Raw genomic sequence first — 22,958 nt, 5'->3', positions numbered from 1 at the left:
ACAGAGCAGTGAAGATAAGTGACAGCAAGGCAGAGGGAGAGAGAAAGGGGCCGTGGCCCGGGTCAGAATCAAAACCAGGCCAGCTGCTCTCCACCTCGTGGCACATGGTCACCTGCTCATCCTAGTGAGCTCCACCAGCAGCCCTTTCACACACTTTACACTGTCAAACACTGTGTGTGGACCTCAGCTAACAACAGGCGACATTTAAGTCTGGACTACATGCTTTTATATTGAGGAGATTTTTCACTGTTTTTATTCCATCAGCAGCTCAACATCATGAGCAGCTTTGACATAAAGACATCAAACTCAAGCTGACTTTAAACTACTTTTAATACAGGGGCTCAAAAACAACAACATCTTTATTATATATCAGGACAGAAAGTCATTTCATCTCAAATGGAAAACAGCTTTATTTGGAATAACCAGCACTATCAACTGGTTTGGGATCTCCACCAGTTTCATGTCTTTGCAGCTTTTCCAACAAAGTTCCTGTAAAATCAGCATGTTTGTCTTTATTGGTTTGATAGTGATTGATTATTCAGTCCCAATCTGCTGTCATCTAAAGAACAAAATGATGTTTCTATGAGTCAAAAAGCTCCAGATGTTGTCGGCTTCACAAAGAAAACAAAGAACTTAAACACAAAGTGTTTGGAGCCAAATTGTTCCCAAGCTGCTCTTTTTGAAATGGCAGAGGTACAGTGGTGTCTAACAGCACACTGTGGAAGGCAAACATGTTATTGTTGGATGAAACTTCATGAATCCTTTGTAGATTTGAGCTGTTGGAGCCTTTCTTTTCTCTTCAGGTGTACAGATGCTGAGGAGGCAGGTGAAGCAGGTGGAGCTGTTGTGATGCTGGCAGAGGGTGTGTCTTAGTAACTCTGTGAGGCAGAACTGGATCCAACATTGTGGATGTGTTGATGTTGGAGCCATTAAGAGTCTCTGGCCACACTGTAGGATTTCCCTTTGATCCACTGTGGGGGCATTTTGGAGTCTGTCAGTGAAACTCTTCATATTTGTGTTTGACTCCAGTTTATAGAAACAGAGAAATGTGTCATGCTTTTGTTCGGCCTCCACAAATATAAACATTTGTTCATTGGTTGGACTTTTTGTAAGGAGACACATTGAAAACCATGTTAATAAGATCTTGTTGTTTCCTGTGGATCCGACACAGAGAGTGGACTTCAGACAGAAAGCGTGGAAGAGATTTTAGAGGCCGTGTGTGGCAACAGGAAGTTTCTGTATGTTTGCTGATCTTACATGTGGAAAACAACACGTGATGTTTGTGGAGTTCTACAATGATTGCAGCTGCCGTCATAGGCAACTCTCGCATTTAAGTTCATTTTATTAGATAGTTAAGTTTGAAACAATAAGCAGTTGAAACAGGGGCGATTCTAGGATCAGAGCTTTGGGGGTGCTGAGCACCAGGAGAGCTGCCCAGCCAGGCAAGATAAACTTTACTCGTCACAATGAGACTTCTTCCCCATCTCTGTCAGTCCTTGCATCCCTAAATGCCTCCAGTTGTCCCGAGTTCTCTCTGACTGTCTCCTTGGTGCATTTAAACCCCTGTTCCTCCCTGTCCTCATCGTCTGTTGTCTTCGTCTCCGTTATCAGTCATCATAATTTTACCATCTCTGTGCAAGTCTGCAAATTTCTTTATTAAATCATAAGATTCTTAAATTCATCAAGTCTCTCTGTGCCTGGGTCCTCGTCTCAAAACATGACATCACTGTTTTGTACATTTTAACACAATTTAATCCCAACATTTGTGAAAGAAAAGCAAAACACTATTTTTGAAAAGTCTGTAACAAAACCATCAAATCTGATAAAGGTTATTTAAATGCTGCTAAAGAAGAATGGATTAGAATAAAAGAAATACATATCCTAACCTTAATTACTGGGGGAGAATAATGAATGATGCTCACAGTGAGTAAAAAGTAAACTGAGTGCATTTTTTGGACAGAGATTCACTTTTAATGTGTATGTATAATATAATACAGATGCATAAAAAAACACTCCCGAAACAGAATAAATTATTACAAATAAATTATTACAAAATATTTAAAAAAAAATATCTAAAAATGGAGGCAACTTTGCCTGTGGTAGAATGTATACAATGTATGAAAAAATCTTTACTGCAGATGCTAATTTTACTAATTTAATAACACTAATTTTGTGTTGTAAGATTCATGAGTTTCATGCTTTCATAGTGGTCCTTAGGAGAGCTTGACATTTTTATCAGGTGGTCCACACTGTAAAAAGTGTGAGAAACACTGATAAGTGTCTGTGTGCTTTTGGAAAACATTTAAAGCTGCAGTACAGAATCTTTGAAACAAGCTTAAAACATTTTTAGAAACAGAGCTTCTGCTTCTCTTTACAGCTCCTCACTCCACCAGGGCTGTTTGGTGCTTTCTGATGGTGTGCAAATGTGGTACACGTATTGCGGCAGTCATACAGACAACTGGACGGTCCAAAAGTTAGCCTACCTATTACTGGCTGAGGTTTCAGTAGAGTTGTGGCTGAACCACATAAAAATATATAATTAATTTTAATCTCCCCAATCAATGATCATGTTATGTTGGAATGTTGTTAAAGAGGGTCAAAAATGTTTCAACCCAGTTTGTTTTGCAGATTCTGTACAGCAGCTTTAATATAGGGAGGACACAACTTCCAGATTGTGAGTAAAATCAGGTTTTTTCTTTCTTTGTCAGTTTAACAGTTTGTGTTGTGCCTGTCACTGCTCCCTGTCTGTTTGCTTACCTGCTTCTTCCTGACCTTGTGCTTCTCCTCACGTTCCTCTCTTTCCTCTCTCCCTCTTTGGACTGACAATCATACACAAATAGATTGTATTCAATTAGATGACAAATTACATTAATATGAAAAAAATACTATAGGGCTTTGGAGCGTGATGTCACGGGGGTGGGCGTGGAAAGGATTTTGGCCCGATCTGCCATTTTGGGGGTCTAGCGCAAGTGAAAAGGGAGCGAAGGCACACACAACAGCCATGGTTCGTATTTGCTGTGTGGTCGGCTGCAATGTTCGATCACACGACCGGCAAGAGAATAAGCTTGAAAAGGGTTTATCTTTTCATTCTTTCCCAACCTGGAAGCAACATGAGGCAGCTCGTGTATCGATGTTACCAAAAGAAGGCGTCCAGCCTGGATAGCAGCTGTGAGACGAGCTGACGTGCAGTTCTCTTCCATCTCCAAATATCTGTTGGTGCTCCAGACATTTTCATTCCGGTAAGTTCTAAATATGTTCATATCTCTCTTTATAGCCTATTAGTTTTATTTTCTATGTGCTCTGAGCTCATAGCAAATTAGAACAAACATCCTACTGAGTGATTTTGCAGAACTACCTTCTATTTATAGAGTTGCTAATTATTTGACATTATTGCAGCAAACCAGCCGATGAAATGGATGAAACACATCGTGACTGAGTTCCACCACTACACAAGGGACCTGCTTCAAACAAACCACCATGCCAATCAGATTACTACTTCCATGTGAGGGTGAAGAGGTGACCCTTCTGGATAAGATGGTGAAGGTTTGCTGCGTTTTGGTGAACAGTGTGGTAGTAAAACCAGGGAAGAATGAAACCTGCTCCTGTTAAATATTCTTAAGTCTTGTGCTGTTAAAATTGCTGTAGTTTTTCAAAAGATACAGTAAATAAAGTAATGTTAGTAGTGGGTGACATCATGTAAAAACTCATGATTTTGTGTAAACATTTTGTCATTTGTAAACTATAAATGACATGGATTCTACATTGTACCTGATGTGATGTTCTATAAGGTGGTTTTAATTAAAAAAAGAGGCAAAAATTAGTTTGTTTCTTTATTCAACTTTTGAACAGTGGGACTCAGTCAGTAGATATTCAGTAAATGCAAATTATTTACACGGCAGTGCACTACAGGCATAAATCTAGACCCCTAGATAAAACATTATGGGTCATTCCCACAACCCACAACTTTACTGTGTTCCAGCAAAGTATCCAATAGCAGTGACAACTCCTCCACAGTAGCAGGTGGGATTTTTCTGTTTTGAGGACGGCTCCTTTTACCTGTCAATACAGATGGTCTGTTTATGTTTTGATCAAGAGCCTTTTTTTGGGCAGCTGAAGAGGAGAAGTCCATCTTATGGCCAACCTCTGGCTGTATCTTGGTCACATTACCCAGCAAAACCCAGTATGCAGGTTCATCTGTAACAGTCCTTGTGCCACAGATCAACACTGTTGCTTCTACATTAAACAGAAGAGCAGCGACATGGCTGCAGGTCTCTGCGTCTCCGGCCATACAGGTGCAGTGGGCAGGCACTGCAGGCACTTACACCTCCGCTCCGCTGCGTCTCAGCCACCATCGCTCTGGCAGAAAGGGCGCTAGAGCCAGAGTAGAGGAGAGGTGAGCTGGAACAAACCATTATGGGAGGGGGGGTATCTATACTTTTGTTGTTAAAATGTTACGTCTCAACCAAATACTGTATGCTTTTTATATTTTTAGTAGTGTGTCACACAAACAGCAAATATTGTCAAAAAAGTAAGAAATCTTTGGGGGTGCTTTGATTCATTTTGGGGGAGCTGAAGCACCCCCAAAATGAATCAAAGCACCCCTGAGTTGAAATATTAAGAAATAAATAGTAATTCATGTTTGTTGATTAGATTTATATGTTTAAATGTGTTATTTGTGCTAATTGTGCAATTAGATAGGAACCTTTTCTAAAGTTGTGTTGTGGCTAAGAGGGCATTTTTTGGCTGTCACACTCAGCAAGCTAATTAAGAGACGAGCCACGAGGTTTGCACGTGTGCAGAAAGATAAATAAAGAGTGCCTTTTTTGGACCTCCCCACCACGTAAAAATGAAAGTTTGTTCCCTTTGAGTGAGGCCAATGAGGTAAATGTTTTATTTATTATCGTTGTATGTAAATGCACGACTGTTGCGTGGTATTCAAGCGCAATAGCCGCAGTGTGAGGTGTAATGTGTACTTTATTGATCATTTTGTTGGAATGTTTCGTTGTATATAATGCTTAAGGACTTTAGTAAGACTATTCATTTAAGTTTGCATTTCCTTTTAGTTCTGACGGCATCGTATCGGCTGTGGTTGGACATCATTACATGTTAAGATGTGGAAGAATCCTCCTGTCCGAAATAAATGTCAGTTTAAACACACAGAACAAGTTGAGCTTTATTAAGACTCGAGGGGAGTAACAATGATCATTGTTCTGACAGCATTTTGAGTGGGAACAGTTCAAAGTTATTTACTGATTGAAACAAGCTGAATGTTTCTGTGCACGATGAAGAAGATCAGCAGCAGCAGCTCAGCTAATCAATGAATTGACATCTATCAGTCGTTTCATGAGATGAAGTCATCAGCAGACATTTGTTCTAACTGTGTGATAAATGTCAGAACGTCAGGGCTCTGCTTTAGTCAGTACTTGATGATCATTGGCTCATTGTTGAATCCAGTGGCCCAGTCTGACCTCTGACCCTTTGCTGCAGGTCTTCTGTGTTATCTCCACTTTCATGTCTGATCTTCTGCTGTATCGTCCAAAATAAACATCTGAATCATTTCCAACACTTCAGCAGATCTTTAGTTTGGGCAGTACAGCACAAAATAACACATATTGTACTATACTGCCCACTTCCTGATCTTATTGGATCTGTGTGTGAGGTTGGTGAAGGAAACACATGTTTACTGAGTGAATCGCTGCCATTAGGAACTAGTTTTTATATCACAGCCTAGAAATCACAGGCTTCAATGTAACTTAACAAAACTTCCTCCCCAAATAAACTCTATTAACAAAACTCAACATAACATGGATCTGGTGACACAGCTCACCTCTCCTCTCTCCTGCATCTGATAGAGACTGGCTTTAAATAGGGCCACCAATTTCCCTCCGATTGCCCAGCCAGTACCACTCACTCAACTGAGGGATCTAAAACGCTACACAGATTATCCAAAAAACACAAAACCTATACACACTTCTAACATGCACATTTACACAACTAAATGGCAGTATTAACAAAAGGAAAAACATTCAACAAATCCCTTTAAACCTTAACACAAACAAAAGGAAGCATCTCTATGGAAAAAGAAACCCCTCCACTTTGTTTGACCTGCTGATGTCATATGTGACATCAGCAGGACTTTAAAATGAGGAAATCCCAGGCGGGCGTTTCCCCACACCTGACCCTTATGACGACTGAAAAGACAAACAAAGTAAGTATGAACAAATGACTTAATCTGTAACATAATAAAATATAAAGAAACATAACTTAGTATTTGTCTTAATTTGCAGAATGTTTTGATTTGCCGGCAACACAACGCTTACACAAACAAACCCGGGATAGTGAGTGAAGCAATGTTACTTGACAAATAGCAAATCATAGCAAATACATAGAAACAGAATAATGTGTACAATGTGCAAGAAAAGGCAAACACATATGGGACAAATGGAGAGCATTGCAACTGCTCCTCCACTTTGTCACAGTGCGACTGTTGTTTGTAAATGAAAGCTTATCCCAACTACATGTGCTGCTGACCTTTGACCTTTTCTTTAGGTGCACAGAGGCCAGAGGAGTCTGTGGAAACATCCAGAACTGAGGCAGTGCTACAGATGTCTTCAAATAAAGTGGTGAATTATCCATGGATGCGTTCCATTCCTGTTTAGACCTGCTGGCTGTCAATGCAGCTTAAGCTTCTTTTATGTTTCAGTGTTTAATGTTTAAACTGTTTATGGCTGCACACACGCCCGCAGTCAGGTTGTATACATATTGAAATATTATATACAGTGTGGCAGCTGACCTATGACCTTTGACCTGCGATCTTCAGACTCATTGCTGGTGTGAGGTGTTTAATACTATTGAAGCTTGCAGACACACCCACATCCTCTGATTTGTTCTCAGGGTTGTTCAGTGTGTTGGAGTTGGAGCAGAAACCTGCTGCAGGCTAATTATTGATCAAACAATATCACACAAGGTGCAGCAGCTGACCTTTAACCTGTGAGCTTCAGACTCTTTGCTGGTGTGAAGTGTTTAATGTGACTTCAGCCTGCAGACACAGAGGACTGATGAAGCAGAAGATTGTCTCTGTTTCTACACAGACCTGGCCCAGACAGCAGAGCTGCAGAGGGAAGACGTTCATGGGAAGAAGCTGAGTAAGTGCAACGTCCTCTTTGAATCCTGGATCAGGAAGTGAAGCCGTTGAATATTTCGTGTTTAAATAAGGTTTCTGTTGTTACGAGTTCAAAATTGGGGATGGAAACAAGAGAAACACCACAATAACAACACTGGTCTGGCCGGGTTGAGTCAAACGATGATTTTAATGATCACACGCGTGGGAGATGGACACTGATGCAGACAGCCTCAAAATCTCAAAATGGTGGAGCATTGCTCAAACTTTTATAGCCTCTGGTGCCTCCACCTTATCATAAAAAGCCTAAACATTCACATGCTTTCTCTCACACAACGCCTAAGCTACAACCTTGGCTCCCTGATTATCTGCTCCTGCTGAAATGGGGCAGAAAACTCCAGCACACTCTGTTCTCTTCTACTCAGACAAATTAGACAATAACCTTCTGCGAACAGTATTTCTTATAACTCAGCAGTATAATGCATCATAAAACAATATCATTCATTCACAACAAGTCAGCAGTTTAATGTAATGCAAATCAGTTTAACTAATGCAATAGTTATCAGCTTCTTCTAATTCAGGAGAATAATGCAAACTAAAACTACATAATAATTCACAATCTTTAATTAGGGGTCTAACATGGCATAAAATAACACTCCAATCCCACAATTCCCCCTGATGAGGTCATTAAAATAATGACCTCACCAACACCCTTCAATTCAGTGTGGCTGGGTTCATCTCTTCTCACTCCTGAGGTCCTTTGTCCCCCTGAGGGGCGAACCATATGTGGGATGACCTCTGTGTTTGCGCAGTTCAGATGCAAGAAAAACTATTATTCCAACAATAGCGAGTACAGATGACACTCCCCAGGTCTCCCACAGCTTTCAGCCTTTATTTTATTGCTGCAGCTACCAGTGTCGTCCAGTTGGGTGATCCTCTGCTCTTCATTCTTCAACCTTAGGGGTTAGACAACCCTTCAGTCGTGACACAGATCAGGGGATTATTCTGCCCTGATTTCAAACAACGATCTGTGTATTCTCCAGAAAAGGAACAGGAAGGTGTCCCCTTTTTGCCCAAAAGCCTCTCGAACTTCGTTGGTCTGGTGTTCCCGGATTTCCGCCAACCCCTTCATGGTTATTGCTGTGTTTATGGGATCCATCCTTTTGTGGTGACTAGCTGGAGCCCAAACGCCATGACCCTTGGACCCAGTTGATGTCTCGGCAGTCACTGTGTCTGTCTCTGCTACGGAGGATCCTCGCATATCTGTGACCTCGTCTGGTGTCTGTTCCTTTCTCTGTAAGAGACAGAAAACCAAAACACCCCTCTTCCTAACCCTAATAATCTAATGTTGTCATCTACTGACCTTCTAGTGATTCAGAATTGGTCTAAAACATTCAGAATGTCCCAGGGACTTATTCTAATCATATCTTATGTGTGTGTAAGCGTGTTTGCATTTAGCCCTCTGCACTCAAAGTCAATACCTGCAATATATCAGTCTGGACAATCACGCCGAACGAAGCTTATGACCTTCAAAAGACCAAGTGCCAACTCATTATAAGCACATTTGCAAGGTGTGTCTGAAAATTATTGAAACCCCTCTTTTTAACAAAAGACAAAGAAATTAACAAATCTTCTAAACGCTATTCAGTTCATTTCAATGAGTAATGATTAAACATGAAAGTGATAGTTTATGCTTTTTCACTGATTCTCTAAAAGGTCCGTCTTCTCGGACTGCTATTAGCTTAAGCTTTACCATTCCTAAGGTATTAAAGACACAAATGAAATTATAAAATGTTCAAATAATCCTTGTTTCATGTTAAAGCTCAACTTTCCCCCCCTTTTTTGACACATTCCAATGTGTCAAATCAACGGAGCTAGAACGTTCAAAAAAAAATTAGGCAGCTACAAAGTTTCCCAGACTCTTAAGGTGATCCGCGTGTAACGTTCTGACTCATGTATTTAATATTTTAATAAATGTCGTTTAATTAACTGCCACTATTTAAACTAACCTTAAAGACATAATTGAAGAAAAGATCACAAAGAATAACATGATATCAGTGTTTTGTAAGCGCGTGCGGCCTTCTATGCTCGAAGCCTTTTCCCTCAATAGATCAGTCAGACATTCGCGCTGACTGTAGCTTTTAACCCTTATTAACTTGAGCACAACTCTACAATGAGCAACAAGTTGCAATATGTATGAAAATGATCATGGTTACACCTGCAATGAAAAATTATATCATTATCCTAACACCTGTAAATAGAAGATTCATCAGAAGTTATAACAATCACAGGAACACAGATGTTAGTATAAGGTCAAAAGCTTCAATAAATGATCATCGATGCAATGCTTGTTGCATGATTCTCATACAATAATAATGCTGATATGAAAATAACAGTAAAACCCCCTTTTATCCCGTTTCACTTGACCCATAAACGTTTATAAATGCCTCTTTTATTCTTGATTTTATTTCCCCCTTTTTTCTCCCCTTACTGACCACAGCAGGGGGATCTTAGTTTTGAATCAGCCATGTATCCAGCTCACCTGATTCATCAGTGAGCTCCACCATCACTGGCGTCTGACAGGGTGGCGCTGCATACTCTTCCTTTAATGTCACTATTTTCAACCTGTTAATTAGAGTGTTTAAACCTGAAGTCGACTACGTCCACAACAAGTCAATACAGCTGTAAATGTGGCCAATTATCAATCTATTACCAATCAATAACAACAGATAACTTCTATTTTATGCATGCTTTTAATCAACCACTCACCCAGAGGATCTCCAATCCCAGGAAATGCCTTCTCCTCCTTTAATGAGTCTGTCCTCCTTCCATGCCCTGGTAACTGGTCCATCCAGAGCCACATAATCTCAAATATACATACAACAAGCCAAACCACATCTTGGTCACACCAACCCTCCTCCGCCCCGAAGATGTCCAATGCCATCCTAGTATGGACTGTCAAAAGTGGCTTTAACGCTGACTGTCCTGACAATCCATCTCATACTTTTCCTGGTCAGATTTGCCAATCTCTGCACCAGGGTTTTAAACGTTTCGCCATTTTCATTAGGTTTTATTTTTTATTTAGTTTCGACTCCAGATTTTCAATTTTTTCCAGTTCTAATTAGTTTTTACCAATTCTTTGCTAGTTTAGTCTAGTTTTTATTTTTCTGAAAATCCTTAGTTTCAATTTAGTTTTATTTGTGTTTTGCAAAAATTAAGTGTAACAAAATCTCAGTTCCATCATATCAATCATGCTCTTCTGGTTATCCTTGGGTGTTGAGACTAATAACTATTAATTCTTGCCGCACCGAGTGTTCCTAATTTTGGTTGAAGTCAATTGATAACCTTTTGAAGGCGATTGTTTCACACCTTTATTTAGATGTCCCAGTCCTGTTGTCTCGGGATACATCACGCTGCCTTATCTGGGGTTAGCTGTTTTCTTGGGATGCGAGTTAAGTGGGGGAGCTCTTCAAGGAGGGGGAGTGTGCTCCCCCTGATGAGGTCTTCTAGGTAAGCTAGGTTAACCTTCTTGTGTGAGCTTTTCAACTGCACTTCGAGGTTTGTGGGATTTTCAGTTTTATAAATGTCCCTCATACTCTACTTGCCACTCCTCTAAGTCCTGATGTTTCTTAGAGAGGACAACGGTACCTTTAAAATTATATCACATGTGTGGGGGTGTGGCCTTGCCAATTGTTTTTCCCACCTTTTCAAAATGGCTGGCGTGCCCACAAGCACATTTTATGGAAGAAAGAAAGGTAAGCTCAATATTTACATTTAAAATGTTTTGTTAAACTCAGATTTTTATTTTATTCAAAAAATAAACATCTAGTAAATAATTTCAGGGGTCTTTAAGAATTAGGCTCATTTACTTTCACAGAGAACATGACTAATTTATTAATGTGTGCTCTACACATTGGGACTTTATATTTATAATTATTTCACTTTTTCCTAATACACAACTTTTGACAAAGGCGGAGAGAATTCTTAACACAATCATTAAGGGAGATTCAAGCATAGATTTTTCAAAATATGAGAGGGTCAGGACCCACTAGAAGCCACACAAAGATTATCGAGATGCAGTGGCAGATGTAATAGAGAAAGGTAATAGAGAAAGACACAGGGCCACCTGAAATCTGTCATCCTATCTGGTGCAAAACCAACATGTAGTAGAATCTGGAATTTTGATTTTGAGTTAAAAATAAAATATGGGTAAAATGCAGAAATCTTTTCCAGTAAAGTAAAAAATAAGAGTCGCAATTATAGTTGAATCCATAACACCTAATTGTTTCTACGAGATCACGTCGTTGCTAAAAGTTATCAGTGATCTCAATGTGTGAAAAGAACTCACAGTATCTGGAGTTTAAGCTCCTCTTAGCTGAGAAACCTGGGACAAACATGTGAACAAGACCTGAATAGTACCAGTAATGAAGACTTCTCTCCAAAGATCAATAAAAGGAAGCCCCAATCTGATGAGAGTCTAGCAAAATATGGTTCACTCCACTTGCCTGAAATGGTTAACAGTCCAAGGCATTTCAGTTGTAGAATGATTGCAACAGTAAAACACATGTGAGATGTGGGAAGTGCCAAATGTTCCTTTGTGTCTCCAAATAAAAATCACAGTACTTCCTCAGATATCCTAAATAAATTGACTTTTGTGAAGTAGAAAGTTCAGTGCCATCACTTATTCCTGAACCAATAGTTTACAGCTAGTGAAGTGTCAGTGACTTCTGGGTTGGTCCCTGATCTTCATCTTATGAGATTGTTATTTTAATAACACTTGATTTATTTAAAAGAAAAAAGAAAAAAAAAAATTTCTCCCTGTTTTTTCTTATTCTCTGGGTTTCAGGAGGACATTATGTCCCTCTCCACTACAAGACTCTTGTTATGTCTACAAAACAGTCATATTAACATCATCCTCAATTCTATTCTGGCGCTGTCTCCCGACTTTTCCTGACCTGATTCTGCGCGTGGACGGAGCAGCAACACAGACGACTCGACTAACGTACTACCTTAATTTCACTATAGCAGGGCACGCACACCTCAATGCAACCAAACACATTTTGCTATAAATCTAGTTAATTTTAGTCAGTTTTGTGAACATTCAGTACAGTTTTAGTTAGTTTTCCTTTTTGTTTTGATTTTATTACCGTTAATGCAAATTTTTTCCACTTCTAGTTTTCGTTATTTCATTTGTTGTCTTTACTAATAATAATCTTCTCTGCACCCTTGAATAAACATAATCAACATGATCAACATTTTGCTGCTTGTTATTTCACCATCTTATTGAATCAAATACTTCATCCTTATGTGGTTTACGACATTATATTTATCTAAATCTCCACTTTGTCTCTAAATGTTTGAAGAATTTTTCGAGGGTCAAATTTTGAGAATTCGACCATAAGTGAAAGTTATGGCGTTATCACCCCCTTTGGGGATTACCTTTTTCCAGTTTTGATGATATTCCTCCCCGTTCTTTATTTTTTGCAAGTACCCCTCCTCGGTGGCGAGAAACTGTTGGTGTGATCAAGCGGGTGCTGTAAAAACAAAAGCTCAGGACAGAACAGTCACCAGTCATGTACTTCATTCAAAATTAACAAATATCAAACTTCATATTGATCCTCTGAGTGTAATGGTACATTTTAATTTGCACTTCTCAAAACTAAAAACAATATTTTCTTTATTTTACTCTTGTTCTTGTGCAGCACCACCCCTCAGCACATGCCCCTGTTATTCTATCTTACTTTTAAATTGTTGACTACTTCAAGAAAGCGCCCAAAAGACGGGGACCAGTGTTTTTCATTACATATCTCAATTTTGAGTGTGGCTGTCTATCATTCCCCTCTTATTCATAGACCTCGGTGGAGGGTTTTTTGTTTGTTTGTTTGTTTTTATTTGTTTTTTTTTACCTCTAAAAAATTAATTGACTTTTTACAGTGACCCACTATGGTTAATAATAACATGTTCAGTCATGAGTGGAATCAAACCTTTTCTTCACTTTAGCATTTAACATTCCCAACAATATAATGTGATACCTTAATTAAAACACAGCTACTAAAACACAATTTTCTTAATGCAAACATCAGTAACTCAAAATTAGCAACCAAAGGGTTCAGTCTGCAGTTCACACTGCTGTGAAGCTACAGCTCTTTAGTCTCTGTCATTCTTCTGTTCCTGCAAACAAAACAAAGCAAGACAAAACATCCACCCTTCTTTTACAGGCTGGGTGAATTGTCTGTGGACATTCAATAATCCTAAAGTCAGCACCGTTTTTGTCTCAGTATCAAGTCAGTTAAAACTTTTAGTCGTCAGTCCATCCCAGTCCAGTCACATGCATACATCCACACACATTCGTACCAGAAGTTGCTGATAATGGAGTCTCACGCGCAGCCTATTCGAGGCTCCATCACCAGCAAGATGACGTCATCATTTTAAGGAAACAGTTCCTTGTTTGTTTTTCCTTCTTTGGACTGGATTGACTCGCTGCAATCCTTTTAGGCTTCAGGATCAGTGTCCCATATAAGTGAATTTTTCTCCCAAGCTCATTATAATCATGGAGAAAAAAATACTTTGCGACTGTTTTCAATAAGAATATTTTATAGCGCTTTAAAATTCAATCTCTCAGGCCTGGATTAAAGAGCTGATTTGTTAAATCAGGAACTCACAAAATACCAAAATATCACCACCGGTGGATCACACCTCTCTGATGTTCTTATCTCAGTGTACTGTAACAAAAGAAGAAAACAAACGTAAACAATAAAACACTCATATAATAACAGATACTGGGGCCCATTGCAAACATGTCCAAAGTTCAAACCATCTTTCTCTCTCTTAGAGAAAGAGAACAATCCAAACCTCACTGATAGAATCAACCTAGTGTCAAACAAAACCCAAAAATCAACCAAAACTTCACACACTATACTGTGTAGGCCTACAGGCACCGTAACTCCTTTTTTTTTTTTGACAAAGACATGTTGGATTGACTTAATTCAATAGTGGACACTGGTTGCACACAAATGTTTTGCTTTGGCAGAAACTTAAACAACTGAGTCAAATCAACACAACCTTTTCATATTCTCTCCGAAATAAAACTCACATCATTCACTCATCATTTTCACTCTGTACCACTGCTCCTTATCAGGCTGTGTGAAGCACAGTACACAATTCAGTGGAGGCCTTAAGCCATAAACAGACATCACGCACAGACATTGTTTTCACACCAAACTACTTTAAACCCTGTCCCCTAAATCTACACAGATGCCCTCTGTGTGGCATGAAATGCATTTAACCCATAAACAATCAATGGCTTCTTATTGTTGTAACCGACTCCATATTCGGATGTTTGTGTGCAGCATTTGTTAGTAAAGCATTCTTCATTGCATCAGCGTGTGTGTGTGTCACTCTTTATTGCACAAGCTTGTAGATGTGTGTGTGTGTGTGGATCACTTCTCAGTGAATTGAATCAGCATATTGATTTTTTGCAGGTGTGTGTGTCATTTCTCACTCAATCAACGAGTGCATATGTTCGTATGGGTTTCTCTTCATTCTGAGTCAATGCATGTAGATGTGTGTGTTTGTGTGGGTGTCTGTGTTCATCACTTTCCTGTTCTGGTGTTCTGGGTAAACCACGGCCTGAAGCGTGCCCTGGGGTCCTGCCCTCCTCCTTTTCAGTCTATTTGCATCTGTTGGTGCTGCTGCTCAAAGTTCTGTCCATACTGGTTCTGGCCCCAATTGAGGCAGTGCTTTTCTCCAGTATCCTGCATCTTCTCCTTATTCCACTCCTCTTTAGCTTGACCCTTTTGCTTCTGTAGCTCCTTCAGGGTTTTGATACGCAGCTCAGTCGTCTAGATGTCAGTGTCAAGCTCCAGTCTACGCTGCTGCTCCAGCTCTTCCTCTGTTTCTCCCAGCCAATTCAAGATTTTGTTCAGGTCAGAGTTCAGCTGCTGTCACTGCTGCTCGTTCTGCTTTACTCTCATCTCCTTGCTGAGGTCCTGAGCCTGATTTCAAGTCGTGTGTCTGGGACTCCAAGCCTGATGGGTTCGATAATCAGCCAGCTCCTCCTGAGCCATGCTTAGTTTTCTGCTCTGATGCCTTGAGCTCTTACTGAGGGGCAGAAACCTCACAATCTTTTCCGTCCACTTCAGATTGAAGTCCGTCGATGTTTTCCTTGCTTTGCTCCACGTCCTTTTGCGGCTCTGCTGTTCGGCCCTTCTCAGAGGTCAGCTCCTGGCCGAGCCCCGACACCTGTGCCTTCAGCTTATTTTCTCCTGGTGTTTTGTCCATTCTGAGGTGCCTCCTGACCTCAGTTACTCCTCCTTTCTCTGGCACGCCCTTCTTGCTGCCCGATGGTCATTGTTGGTCCGTCACTGTCCTGCACAGTTTTAATGCAGAGTGGTTAAGGTCAGCATGGTTTTGCTCGGCCTCTCTTTTGATCTGGGCTTAATGGGCGTCTCGTCACAGCTCTGTCAGCTGACGCTGTCTTTTTCCATATGGCAAGAATGTAAAGAGTGTGTGAGAGGGGTGTGTCCGATCAGGCACAATGCTGGTGGCTTTGCGAGTGCCTCGTTTTCCAAATCCAGATGTTTATTTGTCACGTACACAGCAACAGAGAGAACAGTCTGTTGTTGGGATGGCTGAGGTCCTTCACGATCTTCCTGGTCTTGGTCCAGCACCGCCTGCTGTAGATTGCGTGCAGGTCAGGGTGCTCGGAGCGGATGGTGCGCTCAGCTGATTGCACAACCCTCTGTAGAGCTTGTCTGTCCGGCATGTTGCTGATCCCGAACCAGACAGTGATATAGCTGCTCAGGATGCTCTCAATAATTCCTTTATATAAGGTGGTCAGAATCGGTGGTGGGAGCCGGGCCTTTCTCAGTCGTCTCAGAAAGAAAAGATGCTGACGGAAATCTCCCCGTGTAGTGAAACGGGCCTTGGATTTAACGCTCTCCGTCTCTGCTGCATGAGATCATTTTCCTGCAGCACTGTTGACATTTTCAAGTTGTTGTTGTGGGTCCAGCTGCTTTAGCATTTGGTCAGGGTCACATCAAAGATAGTAGAGGAGAGAGCAAAGATGGTAGAGGGGAGAGCAGGAGTCCAGGGTCAGCTTCGGCTTCCCGGGCCGACAAAGCAGCCTGTAATCAAGCATAAAGAGAAAAAACAAAACAAAACAAAACAAAGACAAACAAAAACAAAAACAAACGAACAGGAAAATGATGTTGTATTGGCTGTGTTATTCAGAGGGGGAGAAACAACGGGACCAGGCCCTGTGTCAGCCTTCCCTCCCCCTTTTTTGTTTTTTCTCTCTGTATAATCCACTCATGACCCACCAAGCTGACAGGACAACACATGTACATGTTAAAATTCTTAAGATCATGTTTAAAAGCACAAAAATTGGAATTTTCTTTCATTTAGTAATCACTTGTATTAATCAATCAGAAGAAAACATGTCACAATTTGACTTTTATTAACCACTAAATTTGTCGTGTTATCACTGGTTGTGATTTATTTTTATTTTTTTTGAAGTTAAGTTGTTGTCCTGCAACCCAGAGGGTTTATTTATTAGTAGTGGATAAACTTTATTATTTAACGGCGGATGTATGTTAAGTTTCACTGTTTTACTTGCTGGAAAATCTTCAAGTGTTCATGGGTGTAAGCTGTTTCTTCATTGCGTGTATGTGCGTTTGTACATGGGCTAATTTAACGTTTTTTCTCAAACGAGGCATTTCTCTAGCACGTGCCTCTCTCTCACATTTCTCTGCTTGTGTGTGTTTTTGTTTCACCTTTTTGTTGTGATGCTCCAGGCGCCTTCCCAACCTCCACAAGTCTGTTGGCCGCAATTTTATGTGTTAAAACTTCTCTTAATTTCTCCTTTAATTCTCTGCTAGCTGCTGTCTTTTCCACAGCTGCTGATTCTTGCTGAGTTTGGTTTCCATTACTATAATTTTGCTTCGGCCGCCGTGCTTGTGGGGGCAGTTGGCCCAGCCCCATAGCCACCTGTATCAACACACTGAGAGATTTATTTAATATCATTTTCATCACTGTTAAATAGACTAGCAGGCAAGACGCCCACCTTTGCACTGCAGACTACATGCCAGTCTCCCAACACACTCCTCTCTGAGTTTCAGCTTTAAAACCCAACATCATTCACACCCTAGTCATTCAAAACCTTATTTGTAGTATCATAATCAGCAAAATCAGCGTTTTAATTACAGGCATGTATCATTGTTTGCAAATCAAAATTATAAAACTCAATAACACGCTAAACAGGAAGCAAAGTCCTCTGTGCGCGTCACAGCCCATTTGCATCTTCACACACAGTCTAAAAATAGCTCGCAGCGCTGCAGCTGCACGTCACACAGAGTCTCACGCCAAGCTCAGGCAAAACTTTATTACTTTATATTACAAAGACGTCTTATATTTACAACCACTGACAGGCCTGACAGATTCAGCACCTAACAAATTTCGACAAATTTAAGTTAACGGGTCTAACCGAAGAAAGTCTAACTTTTTTGTAATCAATTAACCAGTATCTGTTTCCTCCAGAACAGCCTATGGCCTGATTTCTAAAGAACCTAAACAATTTCGACGAATTTAAGTTAACGGGTCCTACCGAAGAAAGCTTCACTTTTTTGTAATCAATTAACCAGTATCTGTTTCCTCCAGAACAGCCTATGGCCTGATTTCTAAAGTCCCTAACTCAATTTAACTTTGTCCAAACAAGCACATGACACTGTTTAAAACGGTGAGGAGACTCGGTAACTCCTAGCTTATTTCAGGATGCCCTGTACCCCACAGATAAGCCAAACTGAACTATCCCTGTTCGACGACAGGTCAAAGCCGCGCGTCCACGACCAGGAGGGGGCGTAACCCCCGGGCTATGTGCTTCTTAGCATCCTCCAGTGCCGTCCTATAACAATTTTCACCTAACCGATTTTGAGAAATTTTACCATAACGGGTCTCACCGAAGAAAGATAACTTTTTTACGACCAATTAACCAGTCTCTGTTTCCTCCAGAACAGTTTCTGTCCTAATTTCCCTACCAAACTACCTGAGCCTTCAGCTCAATATCCAGGGACTCAAACCCAACATTATTACTTTCATATTTCTTCAACTTCATTAAATACTCTTAAGCAACTTTAACAGCATAACACACGGTGATTATCATCAAAATCAAAACAGACCCTCTACCAGTAATTTCAGTGAGTAGACTTTAATTTAGTCATATCCAATTTGGCACACTTTGGAAATAATTCAACAGGTAGTGCCTTACCTTTAGAAAAGCCGGCTTATGCCCACTCACATCAGACCACTGGCTCGTGCCTGTCCATTCAACAACCTCGGACCGTCCAAACTTTTAAATTCCACCCCAATACCACAGGACGAGCCCCCAAGCTGTTACGAGTTCAAAATTGGGGATGGAAACAAGAGAAACACCACAATAACAACAGTTTAACTAATGCAATAGTTATCAGCTTCTTCTAATTCAGGAGAATAATGCAAACTAAAACTACATAATAATTCACAATCTTTAATTAGGGGTATAACATGGCATAAAATAACACTCCAATCCCACAGTCTGCTGTCACTTGGTTTCAGAGAGAAAAAGAGATTTCAGATTAACTGCATTATATGCTGAGTAACTAAATGCTGCTAGTCTGTGGTGTCACTCCCAGCAGCATCACGTCATTTCTTTACTCTGACCTTTAACATCAGTTAACTTAGCTAGCAGAGCAGCTAGCAGTTAGAGTATGAACTCTGTGTCAGCAGTCAGCTTGGTCCTGGTGGTCACCTGGTTTCATGTTTGCTGATGATCCAGATGTGTCCACATAATTATTTATTTCTGTAAATTGAAAGACTTTACAGATAAACAACAGCAGCCCTCTGGCTGGACTCTAACCTGTGAGTTTCCTGTGACTGAAACCACAAGCTGACATTTTCCTTCTGAAGCAGCTGAATGGATGTTTGAGTTTACCTGCATACATGGTGCAAATAAAACCCGCTTTGGATGGTTTGGAGGCGGAGCCCAAAGCAGGACAGGTTTCTAATGTGATTGGTCACTTTGATAAGGTGGCTGGAACTCAGGTGGTCGAGCAGGTCACCTGCTAACCAGAAGGTTGGTGGTTTAATGCCAGACTGCATGATGTCCTTGGGTAAGATACTAACCCCATGTTGCTCTCCGATGCAGACGCAGCCTCTGCAGCCTCTGCAGCCTCTGAACTGCTGTGCCATCAGTCTGTTGGACAGTATTTGATAGATTTCAGGGAAAAATGAAGGAACATGAACAACTGGTCAGAAACACTTATACTTTATACATCATGCTTTTCTTATGCAACATCCACACGTGAATCATGAAACTTTAACATTTAAAGGATCGTAGCTCTGTTGCTAAATTATCTGACTCTTGTTTTAATGGTAATAGTCAAAGTGTGATCGGTGAATTGTGAGCAGCAGAAAGGATGAAAGCACTAATGCTGGCACAAGGGGCCACAAGCCAGTGTACTCCAAGTGCCAGGCTGGGTAAATGGGGAGTGTTGCATTAGTAAGGGCCTTCTGAACTAAAGCTTTACCAAATAAAATGTGTGGATCATAATGAATAAGACTGTCATGCTATTGATGGCTGAAAGAAAAGGAAGAGGAGGAAGGAGGCATGTTAGGAGTAGGGATGGGTATCGTTTAGGTTTTATCCGATACCGGTGCCCAACCGGTACTTTTGAAACGGTGCCTGTGCTTAATCGGTGCTCGAATCAGTGCTTAAAGAATGGAGAACACAAACTTTGTCCTAAAACCTCTCATGTTTAGCTGTTTTGTTGTAAAAAGATAACAATGTTAGCTTTTTCTGCAGCTATAGGACATCTATGGTATCACTCTATCAAACAAGAAGACAGACACATGTAACTACGACAGTGTTTGCTTGTTCACCTTACATTAATGTAATAACGTGGTTAGTCTACTCAATGTGAATTACACACGAACAACATTAAGCTACTCACCCAGAAAAGAACGGCTGCTGCTGCATCATCATCTGTCATCATTTCTGCTACACTGGCAGGGCTAGGGGCCAGGACTCTCCTCTTCGGGTTCTTGGGGGATGTTGCTAACTCCGGGTCTGATAACAGGCACCACACCCGCAGTAGATGTGCTCGGTGTGAGGTCTCGCAGCAAGCTATCACATACGGTGCATTTCTCGGCTTTTACAAAATGCTATACGTCTCCGGGTGTTTCATGGTAAATGGACTGATTCTTATATAGCGCTTTTCTACTCTCCCGGAGTACTCAAAGCGCTCTATACACCATGTCACATTCACCCAATCACACCCATTCTCACAAGCACTTTATCTACACTCAGTGCTTTCTAAGTACATTCACACTCCGATGGATGCATCGGAGAACAAGTTGGGGTTAGTTTGCCCAAAGATATGTGACACACAGACTGGAGGAGCCTGGGATCAAACCATCAACCTTCTGATCAGTTGGTGACCAGCTCTACCCCCTGAGCTACAGCCTCCCTGTTTCATCAGTTAACTCCTTTGCACAGTATCACAGTATCACCTTAAAGCACTTGTTGCAGGATGCTGAGTTTGCATCTTTTGCTGTGAAGTACAGCCAGACTTTGACCGCTTCGCCTTGGGCATTTTTAATCTGTAGCTCTGCTCTAAAAGAACATACGTACCTGGGCCCGCCTACTATCCTTGGAAAGGTAAAATGATTGGCTAGAATCCAAAGTGTATGACATCTCAGGGAAAAAAGCACCGAAAAAAGCACCGAAATGTGCGCTGCTTTTCAGTCTGGTTACTTACGTTTATGTCAGAACCGGTGCCATAATGGCATCGGATACCGGTACCCATCCCCAGTTAGGAGGCAATGGTAGAGAAGGAAAGACAGGAGAGTGGAGGTGATGTATCTAAATGCATCTGAACAAAGCAGAAGTGCACACCAAACTCAACGGATAGTCAAATGTAGAATCACAGAACAGAACTGCAGGCTGAGTTTGAATGTTTGTCTTTCACACCTCTCTGTGGCTCACACACACAGTGACGTCAGACACAGTCACACACACTGTTCCATCTGTTTTGTGCACAAATTCAATACTTTCTTCCTTCAATGATCTACATACTACGTGCTGCCCAGTAAATACTTTGCAATATATTTCATCCCCTTTCAAGGCAGAATTACCCAGTTTATTCCCCATTACAAGACAACAATCAGCCACACTCGCACAGACCACGTCTGGCCAGCACTCACTCACACACGCTTTCACACACAAAATAGGCACCAATGAGAGCTCTATCCTCCTTACATATTGGTGGAGAAACCAAACACTCAACGCCCTCAGCGGCGGAGGAAAAACCTCCTTTCGGTGGAGAAACCATCCTTAACCCTCCTTGAAACTGGCGGGAAAACCAGACCTCCTTATGTATGTGTGTCTATATGCATGTGCTTGAATGCGTGTGTGTCTTTGTGCGTGTGTGTGTGTGTGTGTGTGTGTGTGTGTGTGTGTGTGTGTGTGTGTTTGGGGGTGCGTTTGTGTGACCTCCTGCTCACCAAAAGGGTCATAAAAGTAGGAACCTTATAAACCAAGAAAACAGAACCTTCAGATAGGATGTCCTTATAATAAAACACTACAGCCTCCCCCACCAACAGACTGGTTGGAGAGGTGGTCAGAGACAAAGGAATGTCTTTGATCCTGCTGCTTGAACTAAGACTTACACATTTAAGTAACACAATGACAACATTTAACAATTTGACTCCAACAGCTGCCAGCTGGAATTTAAATGTAATTTAAATGAAGGATTCAAGGTTATTGGTTTTTTGAATGTAGAGATCACATGAACGTATATGAATTGAATGATATGTCTCTTCTATGTTTCTATTATCATATTTTGATGTTGATTGTGATTGGTTTTATTTGTTTCTTTAGTGGTTGTAGTGTTTTAATATTTGGTAATTTTTCCATTTTGTAATTGTGTATAAAGTTTAATTTGAATGAAAGTTATACTCAAATGCTTCAGGGTCTTCAGTCAGTGTGTGATCAGTTTTATACATGGCAATGGTCTTACGTATGCCGGTGTTGGATATGGCTGATAACGGTATGTTAAAATCTGAAACAGTCTGTCCAGCCAATAGGTCTGACGGTGGGTGTGGTTGTGACGGCTTTAATCAGGTCGTAAATGTGTGAACCCGGGATGGTGTGTTTATTAACAACAATTTCACCTTTGTCATTGTAAGAAATCAAGTCTGGCCAACGAGAGAATGAGTTCTGCATTCCTCCTTCTCCTTTTAGGTATGTGTGTCAAAACTTTCTCTGCAATAAAATCCTTCACCCCAGCATCACCATAAACAGGTTGGGTGTCCGCAGGCTGGGTTTGCACATCCATGTTAAATTGTTCCGGTAGGGATGAAGACAATATATTCTTTTCACGGGCACCTTGTCTCACAAGTGTGAGGTATCTTTGGAGAATATCACCATATTTTTTTAGCTTTCTCATACACATCTATGTCTGATTCTTGTAACACTTGAAGCATCTCCTTGTCCAAGTCTTTCTGAGCATGTTGTCTGATGTTGCCTGTGTACTGCTGCGGTTGTTTCAATAAGTCCAACTAATGTTGGGGCACCAAAAACATCTTTTGCACATGTTCCATTTTCACCTGTTTGCTATCAGACTGGTTATGAAAGGGATTGCAGCCCCTAATCAGGCTAGTAAAAACCCACCAGATTGGTTGATTGTCTTTATCTTTTTCAAAGTTTTGATCTTTTCTTCGGCAATCAGTCTGATTAGAGATTTTTTTTTTTTAGCTGTTTGTACTTCTGATTTGTCAGTGGAATGTTACCTTGCAATACGTTAAA

At 40.8% G+C, this 22,958-nt stretch overlaps 2 protein-coding genes across 5 annotated transcripts in view; one reads left to right on the top strand and one right to left on the bottom strand.

The window, feature by feature from the left end:
- The window catches only part of LOC146577461 (ribonuclease inhibitor-like), a 144,503-nt gene that overhangs the window by 71,930 nt on the left and 49,615 nt on the right, over window positions 1–22,958 (bottom strand). The window lies entirely within an intron of this gene.
- The window catches only part of LOC146577462 (protein NLRC3-like), a 35,912-nt gene continuing 19,995 nt past the window's right edge, over window positions 7,042–22,958 (top strand). For 2 of the 4 annotated variants that reach the window (XM_085254279.1, XM_085254251.1), the window contains exon 1: window positions 7,106–7,145. The gene's annotated coding sequence lies outside the window, so the exon portion shown is untranslated. Of the gene's footprint in view, window positions 7,146–22,958 lie in introns of all 4 variants that reach the window. The other 2 variants (XM_085254270.1, XM_085254260.1) reach the window with 2 other exon arrangements.

This window comes from Mchenga conophoros, linkage group LG3, assembly GCF_057382185.1.
Source record: "Mchenga conophoros isolate Kocher_MC1m ecotype Shallow Benthic linkage group LG3, M_conophoros_male_GT1.1, whole genome shotgun sequence".
Lineage (NCBI taxonomy): Eukaryota > Metazoa > Chordata > Actinopteri > Cichliformes > Cichlidae > Mchenga > Mchenga conophoros.
Note: the sequence above shows the minus strand (reverse complement) of the source record. Positions and strands in the feature narration are given on the sequence as shown.